The sequence below is a fragment of the Ricinus communis genome, chromosome 6 (assembly GCF_019578655.1).
Source record: "Ricinus communis isolate WT05 ecotype wild-type chromosome 6, ASM1957865v1, whole genome shotgun sequence".
NCBI classification, from domain to species: domain Eukaryota; kingdom Viridiplantae; phylum Streptophyta; class Magnoliopsida; order Malpighiales; family Euphorbiaceae; genus Ricinus; species Ricinus communis.
Genome location: NC_063261.1, coordinates 29678788 through 29706014, shown reverse-complemented (window position 1 = coordinate 29706014; position 27227 = coordinate 29678788). Strand labels below are relative to the sequence as shown.

General features: G+C 32.6%; 1 pseudogene; it reads left to right on the top strand.

Annotated features, from left to right (window-relative positions):
- The first annotated feature begins 9 nt into the window (after window positions 1-9).
- On the top strand, window positions 10-25053 carry LOC125370339 (annotated as a pseudogene).
- Window positions 25054-27227: the final 2174 nt, after the last annotated feature.

Here is a 27227-nt window from a genome sequence, read left to right as displayed (position 1 = left end):
AGGAACTTGATGAGTTTGTACAAGGTAGGAAATGGAAAAAAAGAATTAGCTAAGGCTGCTAGTAACAAGGTTGATAGAATAAATGATAAAAGGGAGGATTTGTCAAGGGAAGTCAAAAGGAATAGGGATGAAGCTTTAGGCTCCAATGAAGATCCCATTAAGCAGCTTAAAGTCTATAAGAACTCTAAGGTGGAGGTAACCAACTTGAAATGGCCCTAACCTCATAAAATGAGAATTTTAAGTTGGAATGTTCAAGGTTTAGGGAAACCCTTGACGTTCCACTCCCTTCAAGGGATCTGCAAATCCTATTCTCCTGATGTCATCTTTACCATTGAATCTAAGAACAAAAAGAAAAGGGTAGATTATTTACTGAAGAAAATGTAAATTTGACAATGTGACCACTATAGAGCTTCTCACCAGCACTGGGGCTTAGCCTTATTCTGGAAGATTCTACCCCGATGAGCATCATTTTTGCTTCAACTTTTTTCTTCCATTGTAATGTGTTTATCTCTCTTAATACCAACTAGAGCTTTATTGCATGTTTTTTTAGTTGTGTTAAGACAACAAGGAGTCAGTAGCTTGTGTCCCTAAAAAATTATTGCAACCAGCTTAAGGACCCCTTCATGCTCATTGGTGACTTTAACTCTCTATTATCCCAAGATGAAAAGCTTGGTGATAGACCCTTTGATCCATATAATCATAGGACCTTTATGAAGTTTGTTAACAACCCTGAGACTTGTTACATTGAATAATAGACATTGCTGGAATAACAAAATCCAAGAACATTTAGATAGAGTCCTATTGCATCATGTATAAAGGAATGTTTTTGCCCAAGCATGTCTTCTACACTTAGAGAAATATGGGCTCTGATTATAGGCCCATTCTTTTATATTTATTTAGGGGAACTTTTAATGTTAAGAAATCCTTCCAATATGATAAGAGATAGAACCATGAACCGGAGGCCTGGGATATTGTTAACAAGACTTGGTCTCAAGATGTCGAGGGCTCGATCATCTTTCAAGTTTTCTCCAAACTAAAACTTTACAAGCAAGAGTTATTGTGTTGGAGGAAAAACAACAGCTTAAACTATAGAATCAACATTGAAAATTTAAAAAAGATATTACCCGTGTTAAGAACTCTTCCTTGGGAAACACCAAATAGAGAGGAATACCATATAGTAGCGGCAGGAAATTCTTTGGCGCTAAATTGAGGTGTTCAAGAAGAACAGGTTGCCCTAACTCGACATCGTCAAGAATTCTTGACTATTACATGGGAATAAGTGCATCTTCAAAGTATTTTTCCCTTCCAATATTTTTCTATCGGAGCTTTCCTCATTGCTTTTATCTAGCTAGCTGGTTGGTCTTGATTGGCCTTTGATGTATTACTTGGCATGCAATCCAGTCCAAAAGTAGGTATTTTTCCTTAATTTCTTCCATTGAATACTCTTCCGGCTAGTTATTTTTCTTTAAGTATTCTATGAGCTTTTCCCTGAGAGTCCTCTTTTTTTTCTTTCAAAACACATAGGTCTTCAAATACATTTCTAATGTTGTTATGCCCGCACATTAGTCTATTTTTGAGGTTATCTTGCTCGTAGACTTCATACCAGTCGTTGCACTTATGTAGCCCCGTGGGTAGTGTATTTATGCAGCTTCAGACAGGAGCAGCTATCTCCATTATTTGGTCTACTTTCATCTTACCAAATCCCTTTTTAACATGATGTAGGTAGAGTGGCACCCTTAGGAGGATTCCTTCCATTGGTATAAAAATTCCTTAGTCTCGGCCATAGAGTATTGGCAGCGACGATATTTTTTCTAGACCGGGGATACACCTAGGAGAGAAGAGAGATGCTAGCACCAGACCTCGTATGAGGCCATATAATATAAAAAAGCAATACCGATTAAAATAAGCAATACCGATCAAAGAGATCAAAGAAATAGAATAGGATGCTGGATCATATTATTTTCATCTTGATAAGAAGTTATTGACATATGATAAAATATGTATCATAAAATACAAGAGCTATAGCTCAATTAGGTAGAGCACCTCATTTACACGTGCGCCAATGCTTTCCTTTTCAAGGGAGTCCATCATGTAATTAAAAGACTTATTGAGAAGTCGATGTCTTTCTGCATGACTTTCAGGGAATATGAGAACAATAGCCTGACACAACGGGTTTGGTCTAATTTAAGTGCATTTATAGACACCCAATAGAATCCATCATTGATTTAAGACCTTAATAAGATGAATACCCAGTCTATTCAATGCCAGGCATAATGAGTATAAGGACCTCCAAAAATTCTCTTTTCGTCCTATCCTATAAACTTTAAGGTGTATGAAGTTTCATATTTGATTCTTTAAGGAGAAGCGGGGCGATGGAGATTCCATTTAACTTAGGTTAATCTAAGCCAAAAGCGAACCTACGTCAGGATAACCCTTTTTTGAAACACTTTGGTAGTGCTCTTGAATTGGAACCCATAAATCAGAGCACGTGGAGCCATCCTCTTATCTTTCTGCCAAGAGAATTATGGTAGACTAACCGATTATTTATATCAGCTAATGAATGAGCCCAATGCAAATAATGCATGTTGGGTCTTTGAAAAAGTTTGAATCATTTTGATAATAATTAGTTTGATCTGTTTTACTGAGAAGGTCTACGGTTCGAGTCCGTATAGCCCTAAACAAAAAAAAAAAAAAAAATTAAAACTAAAATAAATAAAAATGAAAAATTTTAAATAAAATAAAATTAAAAATTAAAAATTTCTAATAGAATTTAGAAATTCTAAACAAAAAAACAAAAAATTGAGAATTCCCTTTTGAATCTCCCTTTTTTAGAGCGAATCAAAAGTGAAGTGAAAAGAAAAGACGAGAGGAAAGAAGTAAACATAATGTAAAAATTATAGTCAATGAATCTTGAAATGAAACATGTACCAAAGAAAAAAAAGAAAAGTGGGTGATTGAATCAAAATGAATCGTTGTTTCAATTAACCGATTATGGATAAGTTTGAAATTCATTCCAATTCGACTTGACTAATCTAATATATTTTCCGTAGTTATAGGAGTGCGCCTATGTTTCTAATTTACGAATATGACATATTCTTGGCATTTCTAATAATATCAAGTGTTATTCCTATTTTAGCATTTCTAATTTCTAGATTTTTATCCCCAATTAGCAAAGGACCGGAGAAACTCTCTAGTTATGAATCGGGGATGGAACCAATGGGCGATGCTTGGTTACAATTTCAAATATGTTATTATATGTTCGCTCTAGTTTTTGTTGTTTTTGATGTTGAAATGGTTTTTCTTTATCCATGGGCAATGAGTTTCAATATATTGGGGTTATCCGTATTTATAGAAGCTTTAATTTTCGTGCTTATCCTAATAGTTGGTTCAGTTTATGCATGGAGAAAAGGAGCATTAGAGTGGTCTTAGCTCTTGAATATTCTGCAAAAATAATGAATAAAAATAACATTGAGATAGTTATAAATTCCATTGAGTTTCACTCACTTGATCAAACAACTCAAATTTTAGTTATTTCAACTACATCAAATGATCTTTCAAATTGATCAAGACTCTATAGTTTATGGCCACTTCTCTATGGTACCAGTTGTTGCTTCATTGAATTTGCTTCATTAATAGGCTCATGATTCGACTTTGATCATTATGTGTTAGTAATAAGATCTAGTCCTAGACAAGCGGATATAATTTTAACAACCGGCACAATAACCATGAAAATGGCTCCTTCTTTAGTAAGATTATATGAACAAATGCCTGAACCAAAATATGTTATTGCTATGGGGGCATGTACAATTATGGGGGGGTGTTCAGTATTGACTCTTATAGTACTGTTCGGGGAGTCGATAAGCTAATTCCTGTAGATGTCTATTTGTCGAGCTATCCACCTAAACCGGAGGCGGTTATAGATACTATAACAAAACTTTATAAAAAACTATATCGAGAAATTTATGAAGATCGAACTAGGTCTCAACCCGGGAATCGGTGTTTTACTACCAATCATAAGTTTAATATTGAACGCGCTACTTATACTGGAAATTATGGTCAAGGATTACTATATCAACCACTGTCTACTTCAAAGATCCCTCCTGAAACATTTTATACTTAAAATTATGATCAAGGATTACTATATCAACCAGCGTCTACTTCAAAGATCCCTCCTGAAACATTTTTCAAATATAAAAAAGGTGAGTCTCATCCCACAAATTAGTAAATTAGAGGAAGAGCTCATTTGTACAAAATAACAAGAAAAGGCAAACCAATCTTCATAAATTTCATCATGAATATGAAATACTTAAATTATATAAAAAATTATTATTAAAATTATTATACAAATAAAAATGCGGAAAGGGAGAAAAAAAGATGCAGGGTAGTTTTTCTGCTTGGCTAGTCAAACACGGACTAATCCATAGATTTTTGGGTTTTGATTACCAAGGAATAGAGACTTTACAAATAAACCTTGCAGATTGGCATTTCATTGCTGTCATTTTGTATGTATATGGTTACAATTATCTGCGGTTGTAATGTGCCTATGATGTAGCGTCGGGCGGGCTGTTAGCTAGCATATCTCATCTTATGAAAATAGAGTATAGAATAGATCAATCAAAAGAAGTATGTATAAAGGTATTTGCCCCAAGGAAGAATCCTAGAATTCCGGCTGTTTTCTAGGTTTGGAAAAGTGCGGAATTTCAAGAAAGGGAATCTTATTATATGTTGGGAATCCTTTATGATAATCGTCCGCGTATGAAATGTATCTTAATGCTAGAAAGTTAGATAGGGTGGCCCTTATGTAAACATTATTATATTACTCCTAATTTTTATGAAATACAAGATGCTCATTGAATAATAAGAAACTAATCTTCAGTTTTCTAACTTCAAATATTCAAGGACTATATGTACGCTCTCTTATAGATCAGCGGAGTTATTGAAGTTTCATTGATATTATTATGAATATAGATAGACTAAATCAAAAAAAAATTATACAATTAGGGATTCGTTGAATTCTCAAATTTTGGAGGTTTTGATTTTTGACATGTCGAGTTAATAGGATGAGCTAAATGAATTCTGCATCATGAACTTTGTACCGCGCGCATCCCTTAGATAGCTCCAAAAAGTCACATAATATAGGATGGAATCAAGAAACAGAAAAAGCACATGAAATAGAATACAAAGAAATGAAAGAGGATCAGATTCTATTTATATTATATTTGAGACAAATCTTGGGTATTTCCACCCCTCAACTCCTATCGACTAGAATTTTTTGTCTTTTAACTAACTAAAGTGACTTTAACTTTTCGAGTCTATATGAAGTATTAACATTTGTTTTATCTAGGGGAGACACATTATGAACAAATCAAATAAAAAAGAAGAGGAAACATAATCTAATCTTTTTACATACTTTTTTATAACATAAACTCTTTACTCATCTAAAAAGGTTATATCTCTAGACATCTAGATGGATAAGTATATATCATGATCTATACTATTAATGTGTCTATCCATATTCATTATAGTATGTCGATCTATGTCATTTAATTTGATATAGTTGTAGAATAGATACTCATACATAAATTAATCATGTGCCAAGAACCATATTTGAACTGGTGACACGGGGATTTTCAGTCCTCTGCTCTACCAGCTGAGCTATCCTGACCATTTTCGATGCATCGTCTTCCTCATTTTACTAAACGACTTTTGTCTATGTCAATTAAAAAAAAAGATGAAAAAGTATTCTAAAGTCTTATACAGACCCGGAATGTTTTGTATCTTTAAAAAAAACAAATAAAAAGATGACTTCATAAAGTAAATTTCAGCTCGAATAATGATTTGGATTGTTAATCATTCCATTTTCCACTGGAATGGGGGTTTCTTGTTTTGCTCAAAGATATTCATTTTTATATATATCATATCTATCCCAAGACTTATGAAAAGAAATCTAGCCCGGATATGTTTGTTAAAGAATAAAATAAATGAAAGATAACAAGATTTGAACCGTTAATAAAAAGAGAGAATATGATAAACGTAATTAGGGAGTCGAGCGGACCTGTTTTAGGGATAAAAGGACTTGAACCCTCACGATTTCTAAAGTCGACAGATTTTCCTCTTACTATAATGTCCTTGTTGTTGATATTGACATGTAGAATGGGACTCTATCTTCATCCAATTAATCAGTTATCTATCAGACTATAGAGTGAATGATGTGATCAATTAATATTCAATCTTTTCTTCAACTTGGAATCAATTCAAATCAAAACAATTCTTTCTTTTTCATATAAAGATAAAAAATATCGATTCGGCCCCCTATTAATCTTCTGAGATATTATTTCAGTATGTACCTGCATGTATATATGGTTATCCTTTACTTTATCCTTTCTGGAATCTGGAATTTTGATGGAAGGACTTCTTTACTTTACTAATGCAACGCATTCAATTCGTTAGTTAGAACAGCTTCCATTGAGTCTCTGCACCAATCCTTTTTTTATTCTGTCTTTATGAACCTTTGTTTGTTTTTAAAAAATAGGATTTGGCTCAGGATTGCCCATTTTTAATTCCAGGTTTTCTTTGAATTTGAAAGTTATCACTTAGTAGGTTTCCATACCAAGGCTCAATCCAATTAAGTCTGTAGCGTCTACCAATTTCGCCATATCCCCTCTTTTGTTTTGAGATTAAAATCTTATTATTACTCGCCTTTCATTTATATTCTATTAAAACTGTTGAAGTTATTAGATATCGATTCCTATAAAAATTACTATAACTATAAAAAGTGTTTCCTCTTCTTTTTTTTTCTTGTCTATCTTCTTTCATCTCTATCAGAAATCCTTCTTTAGTCTAATATAGATGTACATATACCACATTTATTATATATACTTCTCTAAACTTTATTCTTTCTTATGCAATTTGAATACTCGAACAATTGATTCTTTTTCTTTTTTCTATATTCATATTAAGTATGAATATCTAATAATGAAAAGAATAAAAAGTTAAAATTCTACTAGTTTACTAAATTCCTATGCATGTACAATTTCTATTGTGTGAGCCCGCTTAGCTCAGAGGTTAGAGCATTGCATTTGTAATGCGATGATCATCGGTTCGACTCCCATAGTTGGTTTTTCTTTATTTGTTTGATTTCTTACATAATTGATAATGCCTTTTTGAAATCAAAGAATATTGAAAAAGCTTCATTCCCTTTTGCCAAGGGGGACCCATTATTATGTGGTAGGAACTTCAATTTATAAATAAAAGTTCAAAGTTAGAGTAGTTAAATCTCTACAGAATAAATCAAGAACAAGAAAAGGACATTTTTTTCTATTCACAGTATTGGTATATATACAAAAAGGTCCGAATATTGATACAATCCATCTCATTATTCTTTGTAGTATACTACTTTAGTAGATTTTGTTTCATTTGTCATATTTATTTAATACAGTAGTTTAGTTTTAATTTAAGTTTTTGAAAATTCAATAAAAATAAAATAAGTAAATAAGGAGTTTTTATGTCACGTTACCGAGGCCTCATTTCAAAAAAAATACGTTGTCTGGGGGCTTTACAGAGACTCACTAGTAAAAGGCCTAGGGCTGGGAGCGATCTTAGAAATCAATCACGCTCCGGGAAAAATCTACATATCATATTCGTTTAGAAAAACAAATTACATTTTCATTATGGTCTTACGACAATTACTTGAATACGTTCGTATCGTCGCAAAAGCCAAAAGGTAAACAGGTCAGGTTTTACTAAAATTACTTGCAATGCATTTAGATAACATCCTTTTTCGATTAGGTATAGCGTCAACTATTTCTGAGTCCGCCAATTAGTTAATCATAGACATATTTTAGTTAATGGTCGTATAGTAGACATACCAAGTTATCGCTGCAAACCCCGAGAACAAAAATCCAGAGCTATGATTCAAAATTATCTTAAGTCATCCCCCGAAGAGGAATTGCTAAAACATTTGACTCTTGACCCATTTCAATATAAAGGATTGGTCAATCAAAGAATACATAATAAATGGATCAACTTGAAAATAAATGAATTGCTAGTGGTAGAATATTATTCTCGTCAGACTTAACTCTAACTAAAATAACAAAGGTTTGGATAATTTTGCACCCTATCGCCTCAGTAAAGAAACAAAAAGAAAGTAGGGGTTTGGTTTGATTGGGGGTTTTCTCCCATTCATATATCATAGATATATAGGGATATTTTCATTCCTTTCCTATTTTCCAGTATTTTTTGTACCACGGAAATTAGGAATAGAGAATCTATATCAAGGAAAGGTCTAACTGTTAGAATAAAGGTATCCATTGTTATGGGATTTGATACATTGCGGTTAGTAACATTGATAAATTAGGTGAAGGTACGGAAAGAGAAGGATTCGAACCCTCCGTAAACAAAAGCCTAAATAGCAATTCCAATGCTACGCCTTGAACCACTCAGCCATCTCTCCTACATAATGATTATGGCCTCAAACCCGAGTGAATCTCGAGTCATTGATATTAGATTGTTGAATAGGTATGGTACGTGCAATCATTTCTAACTAATAAAAATAGAAAATTTTTAATCAAATAAAGAACTTTCTTTTGAAATTAGGGATTAAAGATAATTTTTTATGTTTTTATGCAAAACTCTTTCTTGAAAGCAATAAAGATATGTATCTATTCGTGTTTGTGAAGTTTGTAAAGATGGCCCTTCCGTCTTTTTTTTATATCTATACCGGCTTAAATCATTAGATTGGAACGATATATTTTTATGTTATTTTATAACCGTACAACTACTTTTTTGTGGGATCGTTTTCTCATGAGAGGTAATTAAAAGAAAGTATAAAATGGATTGCTACTTATGCCTAGATCCCGAATAACTAGAAATTTTATTGATAAGACCTTTATTTATCACGAATAATTTCGACAATATTTATTACGAATAATTTCAACAACTTCGGGAGAAAAAGCGGCATTTACTTATTACAAAGATGGTGTGATTTGATTTCTTTTATTTACAGCTTCAAGTCTTAGGAGATAAAAATATTAGTCGGGATAAAAAGATTTGAAATAACTCTATGCTTGTTGACGGTGAAGTTTATAAGTTTATAAATAAAATAATTACTTATATCAGGTATCCCCAATTAATGCAGCCTTAGATGTTTCAATTGTGAATTCTAGCATTGAACGTAAGGTTATACCTATGACTATGGGTTCTGTATTGTAGTGCAGGTTAACCCTACCCTACTAGTATCTATAGGCGGTATAGAGGAAAAAGCACTACGCCTAGGAGTCAACAACATAAAAACTTTATTAGAAATCATCTCTTTTCTTTATTGGGATTGGGACTAAGAAGAATGGTTGGGACAACAAACATCCATCTCGTTCATACTTTGGATACCCGTGTAACCATCGAAGACTGTTGAAGTGACTAATTCCTAGAAATTAAGGAAGATTGAGGACAAATAAATTATTGGAGTTAGCATAATATTATATTTTTATCTAGTATCAATATGCTTGATGTTAAGAAGAGATCTTTTACATGAAGGTTGGCTAGAGATATCATGTAAAAACACTAGCCCCGCACAGTTCATAATGAGAATATTTCACTCCCCTTTTTATTCTACATTTTATTCTCATTATGTACATAAAGGAGGAGCCGTATGAGATGAAAATCTCATGTACGGTTCTAGAACGGAGATTCTTTAAATCAAATGACGACAGTAACGGATGCCTGCTCAATCCGAAGGAAATTATGCAAAAGCTTTATAGAATTATTATGAAGCTATGCGGCTAGAAATTGATCCTTATGATTGAAGTTATATACTCTATAATATAGACCTTATTCACATAAATAATGGAGAACATACAAAAGCTTTGGAATATTATTTTCAGGTACTAGAACAAAACCCCCTTCTTACCACAAGCTTTAAATAATATAGCCGTGATATGTCATTACATGCGACTATCTCCACTATAGAAAGAAAAAAAAAAGAAAAAAATAGGCTTTTTACACATGCATTGTCAAAAACAACAATTTTTTTATCAACTATAGAAAATAAAGCAACTTTATAAAAGTCAAAATATGAAGAAAAGAATATGCTTAGATACTTTATTCTATGGATAAAGGATCTAATTAATAGAGGATGATAAAGATCAATTAACAAGATTTTTGCACGATAGACGATACAATAATAACCTGCTTACTTATGTCATAATATGAGACAAAAGTTAGGAATCAACTTCTATAACACAATAGATCCCCTAAAGAATTGAGCAGTGGTGTAGCATCAGATCACAAAGATAGTAAGTCTTTTTTATAAAGGAAGGTCTATTTTAAAGTTCTATATAAATTTCTACATAAAAAACTCGAGATAGTTACCTTTCAGAAAATTCTGACGATAGTAGAAGGTCTGCGCTTTGTTCTTCTGAAGGTGGGAGAAAAGATAAAACTGATTTTTAATCTAAATTCTAGTTTGAAGCTCATGTAATGTAATTAACCCCTTCTAGTTAACTTGAGAAAATATATAGGACACCAAAAGAATTGACTGCCAAGCCGTATGAGGTCGAAAACTCTCAAGTACTATTCTAGTGGAAGGAATTTTCTTGCCTATTATAGCTGAGGAGAACAGGCCATCCGACAAGGAGATTCTGAAATTATGGAGGCTTGGTTCGATCAAGCCGCAAAGTATTGGAAACAAGTTATAGCGCTTACTCTTGGAAATTAAATTGAAGCGTAGAATTAGTTGAAGATCACAAGGCATTTTGATTAAGATAAGAGCATTCCCTTTGTATTTTTGTATTTATTATTTAATTTAGTATTCTTTTTTAGTATTTGGTATATTATTTTATTTCTTATAAAAAATTTGTTATAATTATTTGTTTGTTATCCCTATCAGTCAAATAAAATAAAAGGATTGTTTCTCTAGGAAGAACCAATCAAAAAATTTCATGAATTTCATTATACCCCTTCTAAGATCGTCCCTTTTCGTCTAGTATTTCATAGGAATAAACACTACACATATATAAACATAAGAAAATATATATTTTCTATATTTTTTCTGTTATTAAAACAAATAAAAGATAGCCTAAATATAGAATAGATCCTGGAATGTCTCTTACTAATGACTAATGGCCTCTCACCCGATTTGGAATAAAGTAATAGTAATATGTTCTATGTAAAAATATAAAAAAACATAAGTAAAAGATAAAGTAGTCTCAGCTAGAAACTTTTAATTAAGATAGGAATACACTAGGTTGCACAAAAAATTGTTTTTGCGTTAATTCAAAGCCTAGAAAGGTCTATTGAGCGCCTTGTGGCTATGTCATAATAGATCCGAACTCTTGCCCTAGATCGACTTCCAGATCATAATTGTTGTAGTGAATAACTAAAGAAACTAGATAAGATAAATGTGAGAAAGAAGAGAAAGAAACTAATTATAAGTATCTCTCATAGGTTCACTAATTGCTTGACTCAATTGTTGGCGGGTCTATTTATATGCGTTGTCTGGAAAGAGAAGGACTCAATGATTGTTTATTCGTCGGAACTAGAAGTAAAAATTTTGGTAGATAGGGATTCCGTCAAAACTTCTTTTGAGGAATGGGCTAGACCGGGTCATTTCTCAAGAACAATAACTAAAGGACCAGATACTACCACTTGGATCTGGAACCTACATGCTGATGCTCACGATTTCGATAGCCATGCTAGTGATTTAGAGGACATTTCTCGAAAAGTATTTAGTGCTCATTTCGGCCAACTTTCAATCATCTTTCTTTGGCTGAGTGGCATGTATTTCCACGATGCTCATTTTTTCCAATTATAAAGCATGATTAAGTGATCCTACTCACATTTGACCTAGCGCCCAAGTGGTTTGGCAAATAGTGGGCCAAGAAAAATTAAATGGTAATATGGGGAGGGGGGTTCCGTGGAATACAAATAACCGCCAATTCTTTTCAGGTTTGGAGAGCATTTGGAATAACTAGTGAATTACAACTATATTGTACCACAATTGGTGCATTGGTCTTTACAGCCTTTATGCTTTTTGCTGGTTGGTTCCATTATCATAAGGCTGCTCCAAAATTGGCTTGGTTCTAAGATGTAGAATCTATGTTGAATCACCATTTAGTGGGGCTACTAGGACTTAGGTCTCTTTCTTGGGCAGGGCATCAAGTACATGTCTCTTTACCAATTAACCGACTTTTAAACGCTGGATTAGATCCTAAAGAAATCCCACTTCCTCATGAATTTTTCTTGAATCGAGATCTTTTGCCTCAACTTTATCCCAGTTTTGCTGAGGGAGCAACCCCATTTTTCATCTTGAATTGGTCAAAATATTTGAAATTTCTTACTTTTCATGGAGGATTAAATCTAGTGATTAGGGGTCTATGGCTGATCGATATTGCATACCATCATTTAGCTATTGCAATTCTTTTCTTGGTAGCTGGTCACATGTATAGGACTAACTAGGGTATTAGTCATGGTATAAAAGATATTTTAGAGGCTTAAAAAGGCCCATTTATAGGTCAGGGCCATAAAGGCCTATATGAGATCCTAACAACGTCGTGCCATGCTCAATTATCTTTTAACCTAGCTATGTTATGTTCTTTAACCATTGTTATAGCTCATCATATGTATTCCATGCCTCCTTATCCATATCTAGCTACTGACTATGGTACATAACTATCATTGTTCACACATCATATGTGGATTGGTGGATTTCTCATAGTTGGTGCTGCTGCACATGCAACCATTTTTATGGTAAGAGACTATGATCCAACTACTCGATACAACAATCTATTAGATCGTGTCCTGAGGCATCACGATGCAATCATATCACATCTCAATTGGGTATGTATACTTTTAGGCTTTCATAGTTTTAGTTTATATATTCATAATGATACCATGAGTGCATTAGGGCGTCTTCAAGATATGTTTTCAGATACTACTATACAATTACAACCCATCTCTGATCAATGGATATAAAACACCCATGCTATTGCATCGAGTGCAACGGCTCCTGGTGCAATAGCAAGCACCAGTTTGACTTGGGGGGTGGCGATTTAGTGCCAGTGGGTGGCAAGGTTGCTTTGTTACCGATTCCATTAGGAATTATGAATTTTATGGTACATCATATTCATGCATTTACGATTCATGTGACAGTATTGATACTTCTGAAAGGAGTTTTATTTTCCCGTAGCTCTCGTTTGATACTAGATAAAGCAATTCTTGATTTTCATTTCCCTTGTGATGGACCTGGAAGAGGGGGAACAAGTCAAGTATTTGCTTCGGATCATGTCTTCTTAGGGCTGTTTTGGATGTACAATTGAATTTCGGCAGTAATATTTCATTTCAATTGAAAAATGCACTCACATGTTTGGGGTAGTATAAGTGATCAAGGGGTGGTAACTCATATCACAAAAGGAAATTTTGCACAGAGTTCCATTACTGTTAATGGGTGGCTCCACAATTTCGTATGGGCACAGGCATTCTAGGTAATTCAGTCTCATGGTTCTTCACTATCTGCATATAGTCTTTTTTCCTAGGCACTCATTTTGTATGGGCTTTTAGTTTAATGTTTCCATTGGTGGTCGTGGTTATTGGCAAGAACCTATTGAATCAATCGTGTGGGCTCATAATAAATTTAAAGTTGCTCCTGCTACTTAGCTTCAAGCCTTGAGCATTATAACGTGTTGTAGGAGTAACACATTATGATAGATCACAAGTAGTTATATTTATTATGTTTAATTCCCTTGCGATTTGGTTGAATAATGTACTTAATTATGGAAATTCTGTTTATTCTGACTTAGGTGATGAAATATCAAGGATGGAGCAAAATCCAGCCTAAAGACATGTTTTAAGTCATCATTTGTCAAAAAACCAAGTCTTTTAGAGGAGGTGCAGAAATCTGCACAGAAGATCACTATCGACAAGGCGTGACCATGCCTTACAGCCCATGAGCTCCGCAGAAATCTGTACAAAAGACTACTGTCAACAAGGCATGACCATGCCTTGCGTCCTATGAGCTGCTAAAAGATGCGAAAGAGATCTTCAAAATTTTCAGAGATTAATTTGTGGTGGACCTATCCCTAGTTAATTTCCTTTATTTTTGGAAGTGTTAGATTAATAGAACTTTCTTCCATGTATTTAGGGTTTTAATTTATTTAGATCACTCTTAATCTTATCCTTCCTTATAGGAATAAGATTAAATAGGAAGCATATTTCTTTTTTATAAGGATTCTACTATTACGGTTTAGGGTTTTACTTCCTATATAAGGACGGCTAGATACTTTGAGCATATAATTCAGATTCTTATTCTTCTTCTACTCTCTACAATTCTTGTGAATTCTTACTCCACCATGAGTGGCTAAGTTTTTAGTTTCTAATTCAAGAGTGAATAAATTCCAATTGTGATTTTGTGAGGCTTTGTGCTTAATAGAATTCTTCTTTAATTCAAGTATTCTTTATTTCTTGTTTTTATTATTTATGAATTTTTGATATTGATTTTTCTATTGTTAAACTTTGAGTTTGTGATCCATAATTGTCATGAACGATTGACACAAGTAGCAAGGAGTTGGCTCATGTGTGTGTGATTACGGCTTATTCGAATTACATAGCTTGCATGATAGGCTCTAGAGAAATAAAGGAACAAGGTTAATTCAATTGCAGTTATCTCAATTAATTAATGTTGGTTTAGTCATTCTCATTGTTCTTAATGCTATCATTAAGTTGATATGGAACACTATCGTGTGCCCAGTTGACTAATGGTAAGTTTTTATTTGGATGTTAGGTTTGAGTCAATTGTATTAGGAGAATTACACTTATTGCGGCTTTTTCGAATAAGTAGACTAAGTACTTGAATAAAAGAGTTGATATTTTAGCCTATGATCATGATTATAATTGGATGGAATTAGCACTCTTGAATTGAAAATTTGTTAAGATTGATTTTTATTTACTTTAATATTCAGCCTTCAATATTTTCTACTTATTTATAATTTTGATTCAAACATTCAAAACCCCCCCCCCCCCCTTTTTATTTTAGTTTGAGAAGCTATCCACATTATTTCCCTTGGGATTCGACCTAGTTTCACTATTTCTACAAGTTAGTTTAGGAAAATCAGTAATTTATTTTGAAGGACTTCGACAACCCTTTCACATTACCTTCTGGGTGGAATTACCACAACATTTTTAGCAAGAATTATTGCAGTAGGATAATGGCTAGGAGGATTTGAAAGGCATTGTGACCTTAAGATTTCCAAGGTTTAGTCAAGGCTTAGCTCAAGACCCCACTATTCGTCGTATTTGGTTTGGTATTGCTACCGTGCATGACTTTGAGAGTCATGATGATATTACGGAGGAACGTCTTTATCAGAATATTTTGTGTCTCACTTCAGACAATTAGCAATAATTTTTCCATGACTTCCAGAAATCTCTTTAATGTAGCTTGGAAGGGAAATTTTGAAGCATGGGTACAAGACCCTTTACATGTAAGACCTATTGCTCATGTAATTTGGGATCCTCATTTTAGTCAACTGGCCATGGAAGCTTTTACTTAGTAGGGTGCGCCTCGCTCAGTGAATATAGCTTATTCTAGTATTTATTAATTGGTGATATACAATTAGTTTATGTACTAATAAAGATCTTTATATCGGAGCTCTTTCTCTATTATTTCTTTCTGCCCTAGCCTTACTAGCGGGTTCGTTACACCTATAACTGAAATGGAAACTGAGTGTTTCGTGGTTCAAAAGTGTTGAATCTCGTTTCAATCATCATTTGTCAGGACTACTTGGAGTAAGCTTTTTAGCTTGGACAAGACATTTAGTCCATGTCGCTATTCTTGGTGCTAAGGGAGAATACGTTTAATGGAATAATTTCTTAGATGTATTACCATATCCCCAAGGATTAGGCCCACTTCTTACAGGTCAGTAGAATCTTTATGCTCAAAATACCAATTCTAGTAATCATTTATTTAGTACAATCTGGAATCGAGATTTTGGCAAGAATGAGAATAATGTATTAGCAAGATTGTTAGACCATAAAGAAGCTATCATATCCCATTTAAGTTGGGCCAGTTTCTTTTTGAGATTCCATACTTTGGGACTTTATGTTCATAATGACTTCATGCTTGCTTTTGGTACTCTGAAAAAATAAATATTGATCGAACCCATATTTGCCCAATGGGTACAATCTTCTCACGTAAAACTTCATATGGGTTTGATGTACTTTTATCTTCAATGAACAGTCCAGCCTTCAATGTAGGTCGAAGCATATGGTTGCCCAGCTGGTTAAATGTTATTAATGAAAATAGTATTTCATTATTCTTAACAATAGGGCCCGAAGACTTCTTGGTTCGTCATACTATTGCTCTAGGATTACATACAACCAAATTGATCTTAGTAAAAGGTACTTTAGAAGCACGTGGTTCAAAGTTAATGCCAGATAAAAAGGATTTTGGTTATAGTTTTCCTTGTTATAGTCCAGGATGTGACGGTACTTATGATATTTTGGCTTGGGACACATTTTATTTGGCGGTTGTCTACATCGTAAATACCATTGGCTGGGTTACTTTTTATTGGCATTGGAAGCACGTCACATTATAGTAGGGTAATGTTTCATAGTTTAATGAATCTTCCACTTATTTGATGGGATGATTAAGAGATTATCTATGGTTAAACTCTTCGCAACTTATCAATGGATATAGCCTTCTTGGTATGAATAGCTTATCGATCTACACGTGGATCTTCTTATTTGGACATCTTGTTTGGGCTATTGAATTTATGTTTTTAATTTCTTGGCATGGATATTGGCAGGAATTGATTGAAACTTTCATGGGCCCATGAATGTACACCTTTGGCTAATTTGATTCGATGGAGATATAAACCAGTAGCTCTTTCCATTGTGCAAGCAAGATTGGTTGGATTAGCCCACTTTTCTGTAGGTTATCTTCACTTTTTCGGCTTTCTTGATTGCCTCTACATCAAGTAAATTTGGTTAATTATTTTTGTGTTGTATCCACGAAAATCTCTTTTTTTTTCTGATGGATAAGGCAACTTTTTCTATTTCTATATCTAGGATTCGACTTGTATCAACGACACTGCTAAGAAGTGAAATATTATGGCAAGAAAAATTTTGATTCAACAGGAAAAGAAGAGGCAAAAATTGGAACAAAAATATCATTTAATTTGTTGATCCTCAAAAAAAGATATAAGCAAAGTTCCGTCGTTGAGTGATAAATGGGAAATTCATGGAAAGTTACATTCCCCACCGCGAAATAGTGCAATGACACGTCTTCATCGACATTGTTTTTCGACTAGAAGACCGAGAGCTAACTATCGAGACTTTGGACTATCTGAACACATACTTCGTGAAATGGTTCATGCATGTTTGTTACCGGGGGCAACAAGATTGAGTTTGTAAGGATTGAAAATTTTCCTTTATTTTTCTAATTATTTTTATGATTATCGATAGTTGAGGGGTCCCTTTACCATTTTGTATAAATGTGCTATCTATTTGTACATATATGGTAGAAGGGCACATTCAATGTTTGTTTGTCCATTAGATTAGTTTCCAGTTCTTCACTTTATTACGCGGGGTAGAGCAGCTTGGTGGCTTGCAAGGCTTATAACCTTGAAGTCACGGGTTCCAATCTTGTCTCCGCAACATTTTTTTTAAGAATTTTGATTGTTCCTCTTAACTAGTAATTAATTAATTACTAACCAGGTTTTTTTTTTTTTGGGAGTAGGGGGGAAAGAAAAGAGAGAAGATAAGGGATAGAATTACTATACTATCATGGTTAACTATACTAAATCCTTTATCCTATTTAAAAAATTACCTTACCTTGGGCTTGGGCAGATAGCGGGAATCAAACCTGCGTCTTCTTCTTGGCAAAGAAAAATTTTATCATTCGACTAAATGCGCATTTTTTTGTTCTTGATACACAATATCTGGACTATATTTGTGAACAACTATGCTCGATATTTCAGGGCGATTATTATTATAATTATTATTAATTAATTATTATTATTATTATAATTCTTGCTATAATAATAATATTATTATTTTTATAATATTACAATAATACCATTATTTATTATAATTCTTATTATAATATTATAATAATATTATTATATAGTAGTATTAGATTATTATATAATAGTATTAGTAGTATTAGATTATTATAAGATTATTATAAATTAATATAACTATAATAATATAATTATTTATAATTATTATAATAAATATAATTATTATATTATTAATTATTTATTTTATTTTATTAATTTATTTAATTTTAATATTAATTTTAATATCGGTTATTTATATTTAATAATTATTTATATTATTTATTAATTTATTATACTATATATATTAGATATTAATTTATTATACTATATATATTATATATTAATATATATTAATTTAATTTCATATTTAATATTATTATATATATATATAAATTATATTATATAAGTATTATATATAAATAATATATGTAATAAATATATATATATATATATATATAAATTAACCACCCTTTCCCATTTTATAGGGTCAAAAGTCATTTTTTACTTCACAAATGGTCATGCTAGATCCTGCATCTATCTCTATATTACAGATAGATAAATAGACTTATCGACTTACACCAAATATCTTTCTCTAAATATTTTTTTTATAGTATAGTGATAGTATCAACTCCTATGGTTATGTTATATTCTATTCGGCAGAATAAAAATAAAATAGTAAAATAGAAATTATCTTTAAGAGAGATGGGTGAGTGGTTGATAGCTCTAGTCTTGAAAACTGGTATAGTTTGCAAAGAATTATCGAGGGTTCGAATCCCTCTCTTCTTTTCTCGATGAATAGATTTATGTCTTTATTGGTTTTGATCGGTCCAGTATCATAAATGTAAATGGCTCGTCTAGATGGGATAGCCGAGCTAAAAAAAATAGATTAGATCTAAATGAGTTGAAAATAAAGGAAAAAGGAATACTTTTTACGATCGATTTAACTATTGGATCTCTTGTCTGAGTTAGTTAAGAGGAGTCATGGAAAGAACGGGTCAAAATCACAATCAATTCCTTTTTCAAATTCTGCTGCAGCTGCACAGCCCTTCCCGCATGCCATAAATGACCTACGAATAGGAAGAACCCTAAAACAAAATGAGAGGTAGCTAACCTACTTCTAGGAGAGACATGATTGACTGCAATAAGTTCGGCAGCTACGCCACCTACAGAATTTAACAAACCTAAAGGCGTGTGGGTCATATATTCTGTAGAAAGACGTTCTTGCCAAGGTTATACATCTTTTTTCAACCTACTCAAGTCCAAACCATTTGGACCTTTTAAAGGTTCTAACCAAGGAGCACATGGATCCTAAAAAATGTATAGTTTCGCCTCCAAAAATAACTTCTTCGGTAGGCGAATGCATTAATTATTTATCTAACCCGATAGGTCCTTAAGCAGATCCCACGTTAGCCTCAAGACGTTGATCTCGAACTATAAAAGTAAAAGCTTGAGCTTGAGAAGCTTCTGGTCTAGTAGTCCCATAAAACTCAATAGGGTAAGAAGTATTATTGAACCAGACAAAGCAACAAGCAATGAAACCAAAAACAGATAAAGCACTTAAACTATAAGACATGTAAGCCTCTTCCAACCGTACAAGGGCACGGTGATCCCATGCAAAGGGTTTGGTTAAGATATACTAGATTCCACCCAGTATATAAATGGAACCTAACCATACATACCCTCCAATTATATCTTCCAAATTGTCCATACTAATAATCCATCCTTTTCCTCCAAAAGGGATTTTAGTAAATAACCGAAAATAATAATTAGGCTAAGGGTTAAGTTAGTAATTGGTAATTGGATCTTTTCTGTAAATCTATTATTCTTGTTCCATATATTTGGTTTTTTCTTTATTCAAGTGATGGTTTTTTATATTTTCTGTAATATAAACGTTTTGTTTGATTGAAAAAAATGTTATAAATTATAAAATAAAAGAATATTTTTAATTTTTTTATGTAGAATTGATCAAATTTTTTTTATTTAATTTCTTGCTAGTTTAATGTTTCGATTGTGTCATGTGCTTCAATTACTTTATTTATTTTGATTCCGAATGTATTTATGGAATTTCATTTTTTTTTGGGGGGGGGGGTGGGTGTTGCTAACTCAATGGTAGAGTATTCGCCTTTTAAGTGCAACTAATATCTTATACGCATTTGTATGAAGGACGGGATTCGTCCATACCATCAGTATAGTTTGAAAGGCCACGACTGATCCTGAAAGGAATGAATGGAAAAACAACATGTTGTATCAATGGAGATTTCTGAGAATATTTCATTTTTTTTCGGATCGGGCCAAACCTTATTTGAATTCTTAGCTATTTGGATTCTTGGCGTAGAACATAATAAATGAATTCAAGATTAGGTTAAGTGAATAAGTGGATAGAGTCATATGGTTCCAATTATAGGGAAACAAAAAAGCAACGAGCTACGTTCTTAATTTGAACTATTATCTAGTCTAATTAGACGTTAAAAAAAATTAGTGCCTAATACAGGAAAGGCCTTTAGCAAATTTTTGATTTTCTTTTAATGAGTCCTAACTATTAGCTATTCCCTATTATAAGCGGGAGATGAATATGTAGAAGAAAGAGTATATTGATAAAGATATTATTTTCCAAAATCAAAAGAGATATTGGCTTGAAAAAATAAAGGATTTCTAATCATTTTTTATATCTATTTATCTTATAATAAACATAAACCAATTAGATGGAAAAAAGAAAGGATGGGAGTCCGCTAATGAGTTTACCTATTTCCAAGGTATCTATTCTTTCTTATCATACTACTTTGTTTTTACTGTATCGCACTATGTAGCATTTAATAACCCAATAAAAAAAATCCTCTATCATTGCTTCAATCCAATTTAATTTTAAATAAAAAAATGGAGGAATATCAATGATATTTAGAACTAGATAGATCTCGAAAAGATAACTTCCTATACCCATTTAGCTTTCGGGAGTATTTTTATACATTTGTTCATGATCACAGTTTAAATAGATCTATGTTGTTGGAAAATTTATGTTATGCAAATAAATCTAGTCTATCAATTGTAAAACGTTTAATTACTCGAATGTATCAATAGAATCATTTGATTATTTCTGCTAATAATTCTAATCAAAATCCATTTTTTAAGTACAACAAGAATTTATATTATCAAATGATATCAGAGGGCTTTACAGTTATTGTGGAAATTCCATTTTCCCTATGATTAGTATCTTCTTTAGAAAGGTTAGAAATAGTAAAATCTCATAAATTACAATCAATTCATTCAATATTTCCTTTTTTAAAGGCTAAACTTCCACATTTAAATTATATTTCAGATGTATTAATACCTTACCTCATCCATCTAGAAAAATTGGTCAAAATCCTTCGCTATGGGTGAAAGATTCCTCTTCTTTGCATTTATTACAACTCTTTCTTCATGAGTATTGGAATTGGAATAGTTTTATTATTCCAAAGAAATCAATTTCTATTTTTATAAAAAGTAATCCAAGATTTTTCGTGTCCCTATATAATTCTCATGTATATGAATATGAATCCATCTTCTTTTTTCTCCATAACCAATCCTTTCATTTACGATCAACATTTTCTCGAGTACTTCTTGAATGAATCTTTTTCTATGGAAAAATAAAATATTTTATGGAAGTCTTTGCTAATGATTTTCAGGCCATCCTATGGTTGTCCAAGGACCCTTTCATGAATTATGGTAAATATCAAAGAAAATATGTTTTGGCTTCAAAAGATAGGCCTCTTCTGATGAAAAAATGGAAATATTACCTTGTCTATTTATGTCAATTTCATTTTTATGTGTGGTTTCAACCAGAAAAGATCTATATAAATTCATTATCTAAGCATTCTCTCAACTTTTTGGGCTATCTTTCAAATGTACAATTTAATCCTTCGTTGGTACGAAGTCAAACGATAGAAAATTCGTCTATAATAGATAAAGATAATACTATGAAGAAACTCGATACAATAGTTCCAATTATTTCTTTAATTAGCTCATTGGCAAAAATGAAATTTTGTAATACAACAGGACATCCCATTAGTAAACCGACCTGGGTGGATTTGATGGATTTTGAGATTATTGACTGATTTGTGCGTATATACAGAAATCTTTTTCATTATTATAGCAGATCCTCAAGAAAACGAATTTGTATCGAATAAAACATATACTTCGACTTTCCTGCATTAAAACTTTGGCTCATAAATACAAAATTAGGGTACGCGCTTTTTTGAAAAGATTAGGTTCGGAAATTTTTGAATAATTTTTTACGGAGGAAGAACGGATTCTTTTTTTTTATCTTCCCAAGAGTTTCTTCTATTTCATATAGGTTATATAGAGGACAGATTTAGTATTTATATATTATTTCTATCAATAATTTGGCCAATCATAATAGTTGGTTATGAAAACATGTAAATCAAAATTTCTCCTAAATGATGAAGGGATAACAAAAAACTTATTTATTTCTCTTATGAAATCTCTTATAAAATAAATGCTCATGCAGTATACGAGTAAGGATTGTATGAAGTCTTTTATAAAATGCTCATACAGTATACGAGTAAGGATTGTATGAAATCTCTTATGAAATGCTCATATAGTATACGAGTAAGGATTGAGCGGTTAGTATTTAACTTCTTTAGAGGCTTCGTCTAGGAAGGGAACTGAAGTTTTGATGTATACATAGAGAAAGCCGTGTGCAATGAAAAATGCAAGCACAGCTTGGAGAGGATTCTTTTTACTTATTTTTTGACAAACAAGGAAAATCTCTACCCTATCCGACTAGTTCCGGATTTGAGTCCCGGGCAACCCATTATGATTATCGTATTGAATGATTATCATATTGAAATCATATGAAATGCTTTATCATAACTATAGAAATATAAATTCTATTTTAAATTCTATATTCTATAATAAATTATATATTCTATATAAATATTATATATTTTATTCTATATAAATGTATAGAAATATAAATTTTAACATCTAATATATAAATTCTATATTCTATATAGATATATAATATATCTATATAATATATAATTAGAACTCGAATTTTATTTTTAAGTTCACTTCAAATTTAGTGAAAATAGTACGAATGAATGATGAATCTAGATTATACTTGTTCATGGGCCCGCCCAGCCCACCCTCTTTGGGTCGGGCTTGGACACATTATTTTTAGTACAAGCCTAGCCCGGCCCGAGCCCGACAAGAAGCCCGAATTATTATGGGCGGGCCTGGGTTTTATATTGAAACCCAAGCCCGGCCCGGTCCGGCCCGATGTCTAGTATAGTTAAACATGTCATAGTCAGCACTCGAACCTGTGACCTTCTTATAATTAAGTGCCTTATACCACTTAGTTAGCTATTATTTCTGCTTCTAGTTTTGTTATTATTAATAATATATAAATAAAAACAGAAAACCCTAAATTTAACTAAAAATTGGGAGAGTGAACGCATATGAGAAATTCTCTAGGTCCGCCTCCTTCTCCATCTCCATTTCCATCTCCATCTCCGTCTAACAAAATCGCTTTCTCTGTGTGTGCAATAGGAAAAAGAAAAAACAACTTCGTTTATCACAACTCTTTCTGTAAAATAACTTTGGTAACGTTTCCTTCTTTTTTTTTTCAGAATTCTTTTTTCTATAATTTTGAGGCTGGGACCGGGCTGGGCTTTTTAAAAAATTTAGGGCTCGGGCTTGGGTAGAGGTATTAAAAATCTTTGGGCTTGGGCTTGTTCAAAAAAAAGTCAGGCCCGGCCCATGAACATGTCTAATCTAGATAGATAAGATCATAAAAATATATCCATCAATGTTGATATTGGTTGACACGGGAATATAAGTTATGTTACACTGTTGAATAACAAGCCCTCAATTATCTATTTCAATTTATTTTCTTTTATAGAGAATTTGTGTGCTTGACACGAAAGCAAAAGCCTATAGGGTCGTTTCTGTAACTGGATAACCTGCACTAAAAACCTTCTTTACATTTGATGGTTTGGTTTCTTGATGATCCCAACTTTATTGACTGCAACTTCTGTATTTATTATTGCTTACATTGTTGCCCTTCCAGTAGATATTGATGGTATTCGTGAACCTGTTTCTGTATTTTTACTTTATAGAAACAATATTATTTCTGGTGCCTTTATTCCTACTTTTGCGGCTATAGGTTTGCATTTTTACCCAATATGGGAAGCGGCATCTGTTGATGAATGGTTATGCAATAGAGGTCCTTATGAGCTAATTGTTATACACTTCTTACTTAGTGTAGCTTGTTACATGGGCTGCGAGTAGGAGCTTAGTTTTCGTCTAGGTATGCGCCCTTGGATTGCTGTTGCATATTCAGCTCCTGTTGTAGTTGCTACTGTTGTTTTCTTGATCTATCCAATCGGTCAAGGAAGCTTTTCTGATGGTATGCCTCTAGAAATTTTTGGTACTTTCAACTTTAAGATTGTATTCCAGGTGAACACAACATCCTTATGCACCCATTTCATATGTTAGGCGTAGCTGGTGTATTCGGCGGCTCCCTATTCAGTGCTATGCATGGTTTCTTGGTAACCTCTAATTTAATCAGGGAAACCACATAAAGTGAATTTGCTAATGAAGGCTATAGATTCGGTCAAGAGGAAGAAACTTATAATATCGTAGCTGCTCATGGTTATTTTGGTCGATTGATCTTTCAATATGCTAGTTTTAACAACTTTCGTTCTTTATACTTCTTCCTAACTGCTTGGCCTGTAGTAAGTATTTGGTTCACTGCCTTAGGTATTAGCACTATGGCTTTCAACCTAAATGATTTCAATTTCAACCAATCCATAGTTGATAGTCAAGGTCATGTAATTAATACCTAGGCTGATATTATCAACCGTGCTAACCTTGGTATAGAAAGTTATGCATGAAAGTAATGCCTATAACTTCCATCTAGACCTAGCTGCTGTCAAAGCTCCATCTACAAATGGATAAGACTTTGGTCTTAATATGCGTGAGTTCTTGAAAATAAAATTTAAAAAAAAGGAGCAATAGCCAATTTCTTATTCTATCGAGAGGGTTGGTATTGCTTCTTTTTTTAGTAATTTTTTCTTAGTAATATATATATATATATATATATATATATATATATATATATATATATATATATATATATATATATATATTAGGATTATGGGTAAAGGCTGCAATTCTCAATAATAATATTGCTTTAAAAAATATTTTTATTCTTACAAAAAATATCTTGGGAACTCCTTTCATCAATTTAATTACTCCTTTTAAAGTAACTACTGCTGGTATTATTTTTAAAGCTAAAGATTCAAAGATTGTTTTTCCTTTTATAGAAAAGTCAAGAAGAGAAATCTCAATCTTATAAAAGCCCACTGAATTTATAATTTTGAGATAAATGCTTTGATTAAAGGAAAACAAACCCAGCTTTTCCACTTGAAACAAGATATGGGTTTGAAAAGGATCCAAAGTCAAATGCAAAATAATTTTGTCCAAAGAAAAATCTATGATTTGCAAAAGAAGATTGAAAATGAAGTTTGTTTTGATCTTTCTAATGCCTTTTGGAGACGAAAACAACATATGGTAGATTTACCATATGAAAAAGATTTTTCTAATAAACAAATTCCTACCAAAGCAAGACCTAGAACCTTGTTAGTCTAGACTGTTAGTTGCCTTATTAGTCTAGAGTCTAGACTGTTAGTTGGTATCAGAGCCTATTAGGTTCTAGGAGAGAAGCATCAGCTGCACAGAAAAGAATTTTAAAATCATTTTAATCTGCATCAACCACTGATAAACAAACTTGTTCATTTATGCACAGTAGTAAGTCCCGTCTGGTGTAAGGGCAGTAAAACTGGTGGCTTGGTTCATGTTTGTTTAGAAAGTTATCTTGGTCTATTTTAAAATGAATTTAGAACCTTTTTTCTGTAGGTCTTCTTCTTTCTCAAACTCTTCTACCTCTGAGTCTTCAAGGTATAAAGGTTTATTAAATAGTGAAGAAATCACTATTGAAAATTTTTCAAAGCATATTGATGATTAGGAAATACCCAAGGTTCAAAAGAAACAAATTTATGAGTTTTCAAAGTTTTCTCTCTTCAAAACTGATTTTACTATTAAAACTAAAGAAAGAGATATCCAGATTTCAAAGCCTTTTGAAGAAATTTATCTTTTAAATCCAAAGACCCTCCAGAAGCATAAAGAAAAAGACTATAAATATATCCATATAGGCCTTGTCCGGGTAGGAATAAAGCCCCTTGCCAGAGAAGGTTTAGATACTTCAATCTTAGCAGTCCTTAAAGATGCTAGGTTTACAAATTTTTATGATTCTTTGTTAGGTACTGTTGAGTCAAGCCTCAATAAAGGACCAATTTTAGTGATAATTTTTCTTGGTGGTTAAATTTATCCCACCATTTGACTTTGAATCTTCGGGCAAGGATGATTTCTCCATCTGCTGCTTGATTGAAATGGAAATACCATACACATACCCAAGGGAGAAAAAGGTTTGAACAAAATAGAAGTAAAGGGGGAAAACGTCTTTCTATTTTATTTGGTTTATAATAGGCTTTGAATAAGTTAAACAGAGGTAGAACTTCTGGAATTATGGTCTCAGGAACATTGCCATAAAAATTCCACCATTGTTTAAACCAATATGGGATCTTTGAAGTTTGGATTGAGCTTGTATCGAAGTAGAAAAGCCAGGAATGGCTTTGTCCTACGTTTTGAAGAAGAAAGGTATTAAACCAAGCTTGTTGGTAATCCCAATAGTTGAAAGAAGTGTTTAGGCTTGATGGGTAGGTTCTTTGGAGGGAAGTTGGAAAAGATCTTGATGAGTGTAAATCCATCCCCCAATCTGAAGGGTGAAGGATTCTTTGTATGGTGCATATGGAATATGCAGGGTCTTTATGGTCTTTGTGCTTTTTGAAGTGTTTGAAATTTGCAGAACCAGTTACCTCAAGGATAGACTGGTAGTAGGATTGAGGTTTTGAAATATTCCAGGGCTTGAAATACCATCTTGGAGGGAAAATCTTTGAAATCAATTCTGAGGGGCTTTTTGTACAGATTCCTTCCTCAATAGTCAAAATGCTTTGAAAATTTTGCTTTTCTATATACTCATTGGATTTGAAAAGTTTCGTTTGTGACAAAACTATTTCTTGAGAGTTGGGCTTTGAAATACTTTGAGAGCTCTGAGATAGGTTTTGA